Source organism: Palaemon carinicauda, chromosome 38 (assembly GCF_036898095.1).
Source record: "Palaemon carinicauda isolate YSFRI2023 chromosome 38, ASM3689809v2, whole genome shotgun sequence".
NCBI classification, from domain to species: Eukaryota; Metazoa; Arthropoda; class Malacostraca; order Decapoda; family Palaemonidae; genus Palaemon; species Palaemon carinicauda.
In genome coordinates, this window is record NC_090762.1 from 14,382,451 (window position 1) to 14,391,469 (window position 9,019).

The following is a 9,019-nucleotide window of genomic DNA, read 5'->3' on the forward strand; positions in this document are numbered from 1 at the left end:
GATTAACACGGTCAAAGGCAGCACAAAAATCAAGGCCAATCATACGAACTTCCCGACCACAATCAAGGGATTTCTGTACAGCATTGGAGATTGTAAGAAGGGCATCACATGCTCCAAGGCCTTTACGAAAACCAAATTGCAAACTAGGGAGTAGATGATTACCTTCAGCAAACCTATTAAGACGTTTTGCCAGAAGACGTTCAAAAACTTTAGATAATATGGGAGTTATGGAAATTGGGCGGTAATCAGTGGGACTTGAGCTACCACAAACACATTTACATAGAGGAGTAACATTACTAATTTTCCAACTAGTGCTAAAAGCTCCTCTTCTTGCTAACTTGCGCAAAATAACAGATAACTTTGGAGCTAAGAAATCTGCTGTCTTTATAAAAAACAAAGGAAAAATACCATTTGGGTCTACACCTCCATAAGCATCAAGGTCCATCAACAGAGCTTTAATCTCACGAGATCGAAAAGCTAAACTAGTTAGTTTAGCCTCAGGAAAACAGGAATGAGGAAGTTCAAGTTTTTCATTACTCTGTTTACTGTCAAAAACATCAGCCAAAAGGGTTGCCTTTTCCTTTGGACAGTGAGTGACTGAGCCATCTGGTTTAAGTAAAGGAGGAACTGTTGCATCTACACCAAAGAGTGCAGATTTAAGGGTAGACCACCATTTATGTTCCTGAGTTGTACCAGAAAGTGTTTCTTTTATGGTTAAATTGTACTCCTTTTCAGTTGAGGCATAAACTCTCTGAGCAAAAGCTCGAAGCTGAGTATAGTTGTTCCAGGTCAAATCTGATCTGTTACCCTTCCAAAGTTGATAGGCCTCCTGCTTCTCCAAAAAAGCACGTCTACAATCATCATTGAACCACGGTTTGTCCTTCACTCGGTACCTTAGCACACGAGAACGGATACGCCTATCAATTATGTTGACTAGATTCTCATTCAAAGGGACAACAGGATCTACACTATTATATAATTGTGACCAATTCAAGCACAAAAGATCATGTAAAATCCCATTCCAGTCTGCTTGGGATTTCATATAAATTTTACAAGAATATGATATATCAGGGACAGGCTGCTCAGTCTTCACTAATAATGAAATCAAGGCATGATCAGATGTCCCGACTGGAGAACCAACCTTACCAGTTATAACGCCAGGGGAGTCAGTGTATACGAGGTCCAAGCAATTACCAGACCTGTGAGTAGCTTCATCTATGATTTATCTATAAGTTAATTGTAGACGAAAAGTAACATGCCCAAAATGTATATATAAGAAATCTCCAATACTGTACAGAAATCGTTTGATTGTGGGTTGGAAGATCGCATAATTGGCCTTGATTTTAGTGCTGCCTTTAATTGTGTTAATCATGGGGTTCTTGGTTTCAAACTAAAAAAAAGTTAGGAGTGGATGGGTCTTTTCTTAGCATCATTATTTAAGTTTTCAAGTAATAGATCGCAGAGAGTTGTTGATTGACACTGTTGTGAGTATAGGAAAGTGATATCTGGTGTTCCTCAGGGTCGTGTTCTAGGGCCATTACTTTTCATACTATATACACATGGCATGTGGTTTGGTTTAGAAAATAAGTTCGTTGCATAAGCAGATGATTTTATTCTCTTTTCATCAATTCCATCTCACGGGTTGCTGAATCTCTAAATAGAGATCTAGTTAGAATTAGTGTCTGGTGCAAATTTTGGGGCATGAATTTTAATGTTGTTGCTGTTCTTAAAATAGTTTCATTTTAATTGCTCATTACTTCTTTTATAGTTTAGTTATTTCCTTATTTCTTTTCCTCATTGGGCTATTTCTTCCATGTTGGAGATCCTGAGCTTATAGCAGCCTGCTTTTCCTACTAGAGTTATAACTTGGATAATAATAATAATAACAACAACAACACAGACGATAATGATATACTGTATATATACATTCTATATATATATATATATATATATATATATATATATATATATATATATATATATACAGTATACATCTGCCTATACTTTATATATATATATATATATATATATATATATATATATATATATATATATATATTACATATATGTATATATATAACATACTAATCCTTCCCACCATTTCTTTAATTAACGTCAAGATGTGATGCGTCTGGTCCTTTGATTCCTCCCTTTGTTTCTCCTATTCTCTACCCACTTTTTCCATTACCTTCTTTTACTGTCTCACGTCCACTTTCGGATGCTGCATTGTAACTCATTTAAGTTATTTGTTATCTTTGTGATCTAATCTCTTTCTTGCATTACTTTTTATGCATTTTTAGTTTTTTGTTAAAACACACTTAATTGCATTACATCTAATCTCCCATCATGTTTGTCTTTTCATTTGAATCAATCTCTTTTCTTTGCCTTTCTGATCTTTGCTTTGTACATCTTATTTATTCATTAACTTACGTTAATTAGGACAGCTTTTAGCTGTTGACCATACGAAATTATTCGGATGTAAACTCTTCAGAAAATATCTGAAGACGAGTTCTTCAAAGGCAAGATTTAAAAAAAGTGTCTATTTATAAAATAATTTTTATTAATTATTACTTTCGCTTTTCATTTTTCCAGAGATACCTTTAATCAGACTCGATATAGCTGATTTAATTTGTTGAATACACATTAGTAATCACACATATAGAAGGAAAATAATTTTAACGTGATGTTTCTGAAGACAAATTAGAATTTCCAAAAATTTTCCATGTCAAATTGGAAAAAACTGTTATATTTTTCATTTGAGATTTTAGAACCAGTTATTACTATCTTTATAATTATCATTATTATTATTATCATTATTGTTGTTGTTGTTGTTGTATATGGGCTGTTTCTAGTGCCTCAATCATCTGATCTTCTGCCCGAGTCATTGGTCTACTCCAAATTCCATGATTTTCTAAGTTGATTTTTCAACGACTTTTGTATCATACTAAAGTCGTTTAAAAGATCCCATGGTAATGATGATTACCTCCAATTCTGGATCCCATAACTTTTCCAATTCAATTCACCCGTCTTGATACTTTCCTAATTTTCATCTGGCTTTCGCTTGCACCCTTGAGTTCCATGGTGTGGTTACTATTCCCCGTTCCTTGTCTTAATCCCACCAGCTATAATGGTATACTTAAGGCCAACGGAGACACGGTAGATTTATTCAACAGACTTTGCCCAGGTGGCCCTCCTGGGTTCCCTAGTTTGGTAGGCAAATCTTTTAGCAATATAGATAAGATGCTATATACTTGTATATATATATATATATATATATATATATATATATATATATATATATATATATATATACAGTATATATATATATATATATATATATATATATATATATATATATATATATATTTATATATATATATATATATATATATATATATATATATATATATATATATATTTATACAGTATATATATATATATATATATATATATATACAGTATATATATATATATATATATATATATATATATATATATATATATATATATACAGTATATATATATATATATATATATATATATATATATATATATATATATAAAGATACACATGTATGTACAGTATATATTTGTTTTTTTAATTTTGTATGCGTATTTCTTTCGTGAAGTTTTGTCTTTATATTTGTGCATCAATTCATCAAAATAAATATGGTATTTTTAAAAGTTGGAGTATGTACACAATTATATTGGCCTTTTTATAACATTAATTGTTTATACTTTTCATATTTCTTTTCAGTGAATGAAGTTATACTAATGTATTGATCTTTCTCCTAAACAGGACGCTTAAAAATGCTACCAATCGAAGAATTGCTTCCGAGAATTTCCTCTCTCTCTGAAATGAAGTATTTGCTTCTTGCAAATTGGCAAATGTAAGTATTCTTGGTTCTGTATAGTTTGTGTATTACGTTGCACCATCGCTTCCGATTTTCTATAGACACGTATAATATACCTCCCTGAGGATTCTGTATTGCTATGTAAAGTAAGCTAATTTCTATTAGATTTAATCTATATGAATTTGAAGTCCTTGTTTAGTCTCTCTTAGATTTAAATAAACTTAAGGAAAATTCTGCTAAACTTTCTTTTGAGTTTTCGCCAAACATGGTTGATGAGTGCTTTTACTATGTAATTATTCTCTTATGGTGACCAGGTAGTATGTTAAATACTGGTCGTGTAAAATGGAAGTCCTTTAATCGAAATTATTATATTTTGACATTAGACTGTAGTTGATTAAACAGTGACCGTATATCAACACATCTGACTATAACCCAAATCTAACCTTTTTAGTCGTACCCGCAAGATAATCATACCTTATATCAGACCCGTGTTAATGAAGCAATTAAATATTGCCGTAATAATAATCCATTCAATCATACCCTCAGTCATAATATGCCTCATTAATTCATGGAATTATTTTGAGATATAAATTCATGTCCGTATTAGTTGACCCATTTAATTCCATTCCGTTATGAGGATCCATTTAATAATGCCCTCATTTGCTAACTTCATTAATAGTCCATGACATTATATTAAACCAATAAATCTTGTATTTTTAACTTGTTAAGTTATGCCTTTATATGTCGTCTCATTAAGTCAAGAGCTGGAGCTTGTGTTAAGCTAATATAATTTCTCTGACGTGATTAAGCAATGACCTGAAGCTAAGATTTTTCGTCATTTGGTTGACCTGCGTCAACTAAGCCATATCATTATTTGCTGTCCCAAAAGGTTGGCTCTTTGAGCTGCCCTTTGACCCCGGAGTTTTGTCCTTGAAATACTTGACAATATATCGCTTAGTATTCGATAACTCTTAAGTTGATACCATACAAAGGAATGCCTTTTATGCAGTGCCATTTAGCTATATTTGTTTTTAAATCATACTTGTTACTCTGTTGACTGTAAGGCTTAACTATCATTAAGCCAGAATATAGACTTATGTGGTTGTTACATCATTGTTAATGAATATTTTTACGTATTTTAGATTTCCCCATCATAAAGCTATCGATACCAACAGTTTATATCCTGGAAGTAAGATTTTTCTTTTACGCTTGATGACATATCTTGAGAGAGAGAGAGAGAGAGAGAGAGAGAGAGAGAGAGAGAGAGAGAGAGAGAGAGAGAGAGAGAGAGAGAGAGAGAGACCTTATAAGGATAGATAGACGATTGAGGGTCTTATTTATAGACTTAGGTACTACAAATGTCAAGCACGTCTTTTTATTAAAGCCCATTTAATGTGTACCTACACATACGTATATAAGAATATGAAATATGGGCTGACGTATATGAGAAAAGGCTCTTAAGAGTCTCTTTCTAATCCTAATCACTTCTGAAAGAAAGCGTCCTTAAGAGGCTCGTTTAAAAGAACTGGCTGAATGAGATGCTTAATGAGGTTCTTACCGTAGTAGGGAAGAGGAAACTAGACGGGGTAGAGGGAAATGGAAGGTAGAATCTGAAATGACCGAGGAATGAAATATATTATCCGGAAAAGAGTAGACGTAGAAGTGCCGTGCACTGACCACACACAGACTGCTGGTTGTTAAAACCTGGTCGTGTTAACATAACATGAATGGGTTGAAAAGTTAATGGTCTAATGAAAATGGATTGGACATAGAGAAATGACTTGCAATATTATATATTTGAATGATTATCAGAGAGAACCATAGACATAGAAATGAACGTATTTAAGGTGAAAGGGCAAATATAATGTTTGTTTATTATTCTGATAAGGAAAAGAAAAATGGTAGAATAGAATTAATAAGATTGGCAGGGAAGAAGTGGTATTCTTTTTTATATTAAATGAATAAATATGAGTTCCGCAAAGATGGACAATAAAGAGAGAACAGTTTAGGGATATTTCAATATGAGGTAACTCCCTATATGTCACTGGCAGTCTCATTACGTAGGCTATTTCAATCTTTCATTGTATTGGAAATTTCAGTAATATATTTCCGTACTATCCTATCGGAGAATCTAAGTAACTTCCCAAGACATAATGATTTCAAAGGTATGCCATTGCGTATATTTCGAAGGTGATGAGGTACTTTTCGAATGCTTGTCCTTTCCAATTGGTCTTTGTACATTTGGTAAATCTGATATACGAATTGTAGATGTCTTGATAGAATCAGAAATAGATAGGAACGTTGAATTGTGGCTTATTGCTTGTACAAGAAACTGCATATGCAAATATAATTATTTTTGAGTGATTGACCTTGTTAGTTTTAATGCATCTTAGTATAGTTTAACTTGGTCAAAATAATTTAAGAATATATGTGCATAGGCATGCAAATATGGTACACATATAGATATACACAGACAAAGAAACACACACACACACACACATATATATATATATATATATATATATATATATATATATATATATGTATACATATATATATGTATATATAATATATGTATGTGTATATATATATATGTGTTCTGTATATGTATTTATATGTAAAAGTTTAAATGTATGAATAGGTTGGAAGAAAGGTTAAAGGCAGTAATATTCCTTTAGTATCAGAATTATGGTACTTGACTGTAATACTGAATAAATATAAGGCTTATCAAGGAAAACGAGTGTGATGAATATAGAAACGAAAAAAAAAAAAATAACGAAATCAAATTTGAGAAACCATATTTAAAAAAAAACACACTTGAACGTAAAGTTGCGCCATCATCGAACTTTGGAATGTTGTCGTGTATTAATTTCAACGTTTAGGAGGCAATTTAGTGTGCTCTCGATTATACAACATAATAGAATCCCCTCATAAACCCCTACACTATGTACGAGCATCCTCTGGTTTTCATAGGCCATAATTTGCTCCCCTTCTATGTTGCGCTGAGGTTGGAGGTAGGTCAAAGGGCCTGAATGCTTTATGGCCATTATTAAGGACGTATTATGATCCTCAGGGGGCGTGGGTTCCATGGGACTACCCCAGTGGTCCCCGCCTCCCTACCAGGCACTCTCATAGCCCTTCCTAACGTGATTATGCGAATGGGGCACCAGCTCATACACATAGTCAAATGGCCCTTAGGAAGCCAGGTATATTGGCAAATTGGGGATTTGGTGTCTGTAGGCTCAATAATGAGGGCCACTTCCGGAACAATGTTGAAATAAAAGTAATTGTTTATTTTTATTCCTTATTTTATTCTTGATGTTTTACCGATGTAATTGGGTAATTGTGACGTTTTTTCCAAGTAGTCTCAATAGTTAAAGGCGAATGAAATAGAATAATATGAAATTTAAATATGATACACTCGATGCAGCCAATCCTTAATAGCTTCATATCAAATTTAATTTAAAGTGTCCTGCCGGACCTATAGTTTATTTTGTCTTAAACACATGTATACAGAAAAAAATCTAAGATTCATATTGGTTATTCCATATTAAATGCCAAATTTATTCTATCATAAGACTTGGTAAGTGAGGTTTTTTAGTTCCAGTAGAGGTATTAAATATCCTTATCGTTACCAGGCAAGCTACAACCTCAGTTGACAAAACTGGATGCTACAGTCACAAGGGCTTCAAGATAGGAAGCACCGATAAATCCATAGATAAACATATACATAAATACACGAATAAGTAAATGAGAAAGTTTAATACCACACTTGCTATCATGTTCTAATGGTTGAAACTATTTGTCTTGTAATCCCTTTTATTATGCTTTTCAATGAGCAATTTTTCTTGATAATCATGATCGCATGTTATATATTTTTTGGATTTCCGATGAACAATCTTGAAAATTATATTAGTTATAATACAAACCTCCATTCATTACTATGCATATATGTTTTAGTGTGACATGGATTTTGCCAGAGGGCACTGAAAAATATTGATGAAATTCCTCCTACCTCGTTAAGGAGAGAGAGAGAGAGAGAGAGAGAGAGAGAGAGAGAGAGAGAGAGAGAGAGAGAGAGAGAGAGAGAGAGAGATACTTTTTTATTAGAGTAAAGAAAGTTGTGCTTGATTTTCAAATACAGCTGTCTGAAAATCAACCAGTTTTGAGACTAAATTGTAATATAACGAGGAGTATTTAGGTAAACAGAAAAAAAAAATATTCATACGTTGTTTTTTTAGCCATTTTTCTTATATCGTAATGAACTAAGGACAGCAAGACATTAATTTTTAGAATGAATTTATCTGTTTGTTATTACAAATGTTCAGGAAGGAACCTTATAAGCACATCGCCTCAAATACAACACAGAAGCCTCTCACAGACTTCAACATCAACCGTGAACATATTTAATATTCAGTTTCCCATAAACCATAACTTATATTCTTTCTCGGTCATACTTTTGTGAAAATAGAGGTAGAAAAAAGGACCTTGGATGTTGTATGGGTTTTCGTAAGTACGCATTATGGCATTTCTGCGCCACAAGTACTCTAGGATCGGGGTACACTCTAACATAACCAACCCTCTTCTTCGAATCTTTTTATTTATTTTTTTTTTTATTTCCTTCTGGTATAAAACGTGAATTGTATTGAGCGTCGACTCCTTGTGATGAACTTCGTTCAGCATTAAGATTTTATTCATTTATGATAAGATTTCATAACACTAATGGCCCCAATGCCATCAGTGATCAGGAAGCTGGATAGAGCAGTATACGGTGTAGGTTTGCTTCTGTACCTCAGTAGTGACGTGGTATGTCAGAGGAATTCGCTGTTTTTTTTCCGCAATTCTTGTTCTGTAATTTTCATAGTATGATGGACATGTAAATCGTGGAGATTTATTATTCTCTGTTGCCACAATTTCTTGTACCTTTTGAAAAAGACGGGCAATGTAGGAACTCGAGAAAAGGGAAAGTAATGACCCACTTGAGTTGTCTCTTGAATTAGAGATAAGAAAACTCAAAAGCCTCACGCAGACGAGAGAAGGTCCTCGTCACACACCCGAGAAAAGACACAAGAATATAGTTCTTACAAAAGACCTAAAATATATCCCTTAGTCTAACATCATCTTCCTCAGTACAGCTGATATAAAACTGAATTCTTTAGAAGCTG

General features: G+C 33.0%; 1 long non-coding RNA gene across 1 annotated transcript in view; it reads left to right on the plus strand.

Annotated features, from left to right (window-relative positions):
• The first annotated feature begins 3,793 nt into the window (after positions 1–3,793).
• Positions 3,794–9,019, plus strand: part of LOC137630098 (uncharacterized) — a 329,268-nt gene continuing 324,042 nt past the window's right edge. Inside the window, exon 1 of the long non-coding RNA XR_011041649.1 lies at positions 3,794–3,890. This is a non-coding gene — a long non-coding RNA (uncharacterized lncRNA). The remainder of the gene's footprint in view (positions 3,891–9,019) is intronic.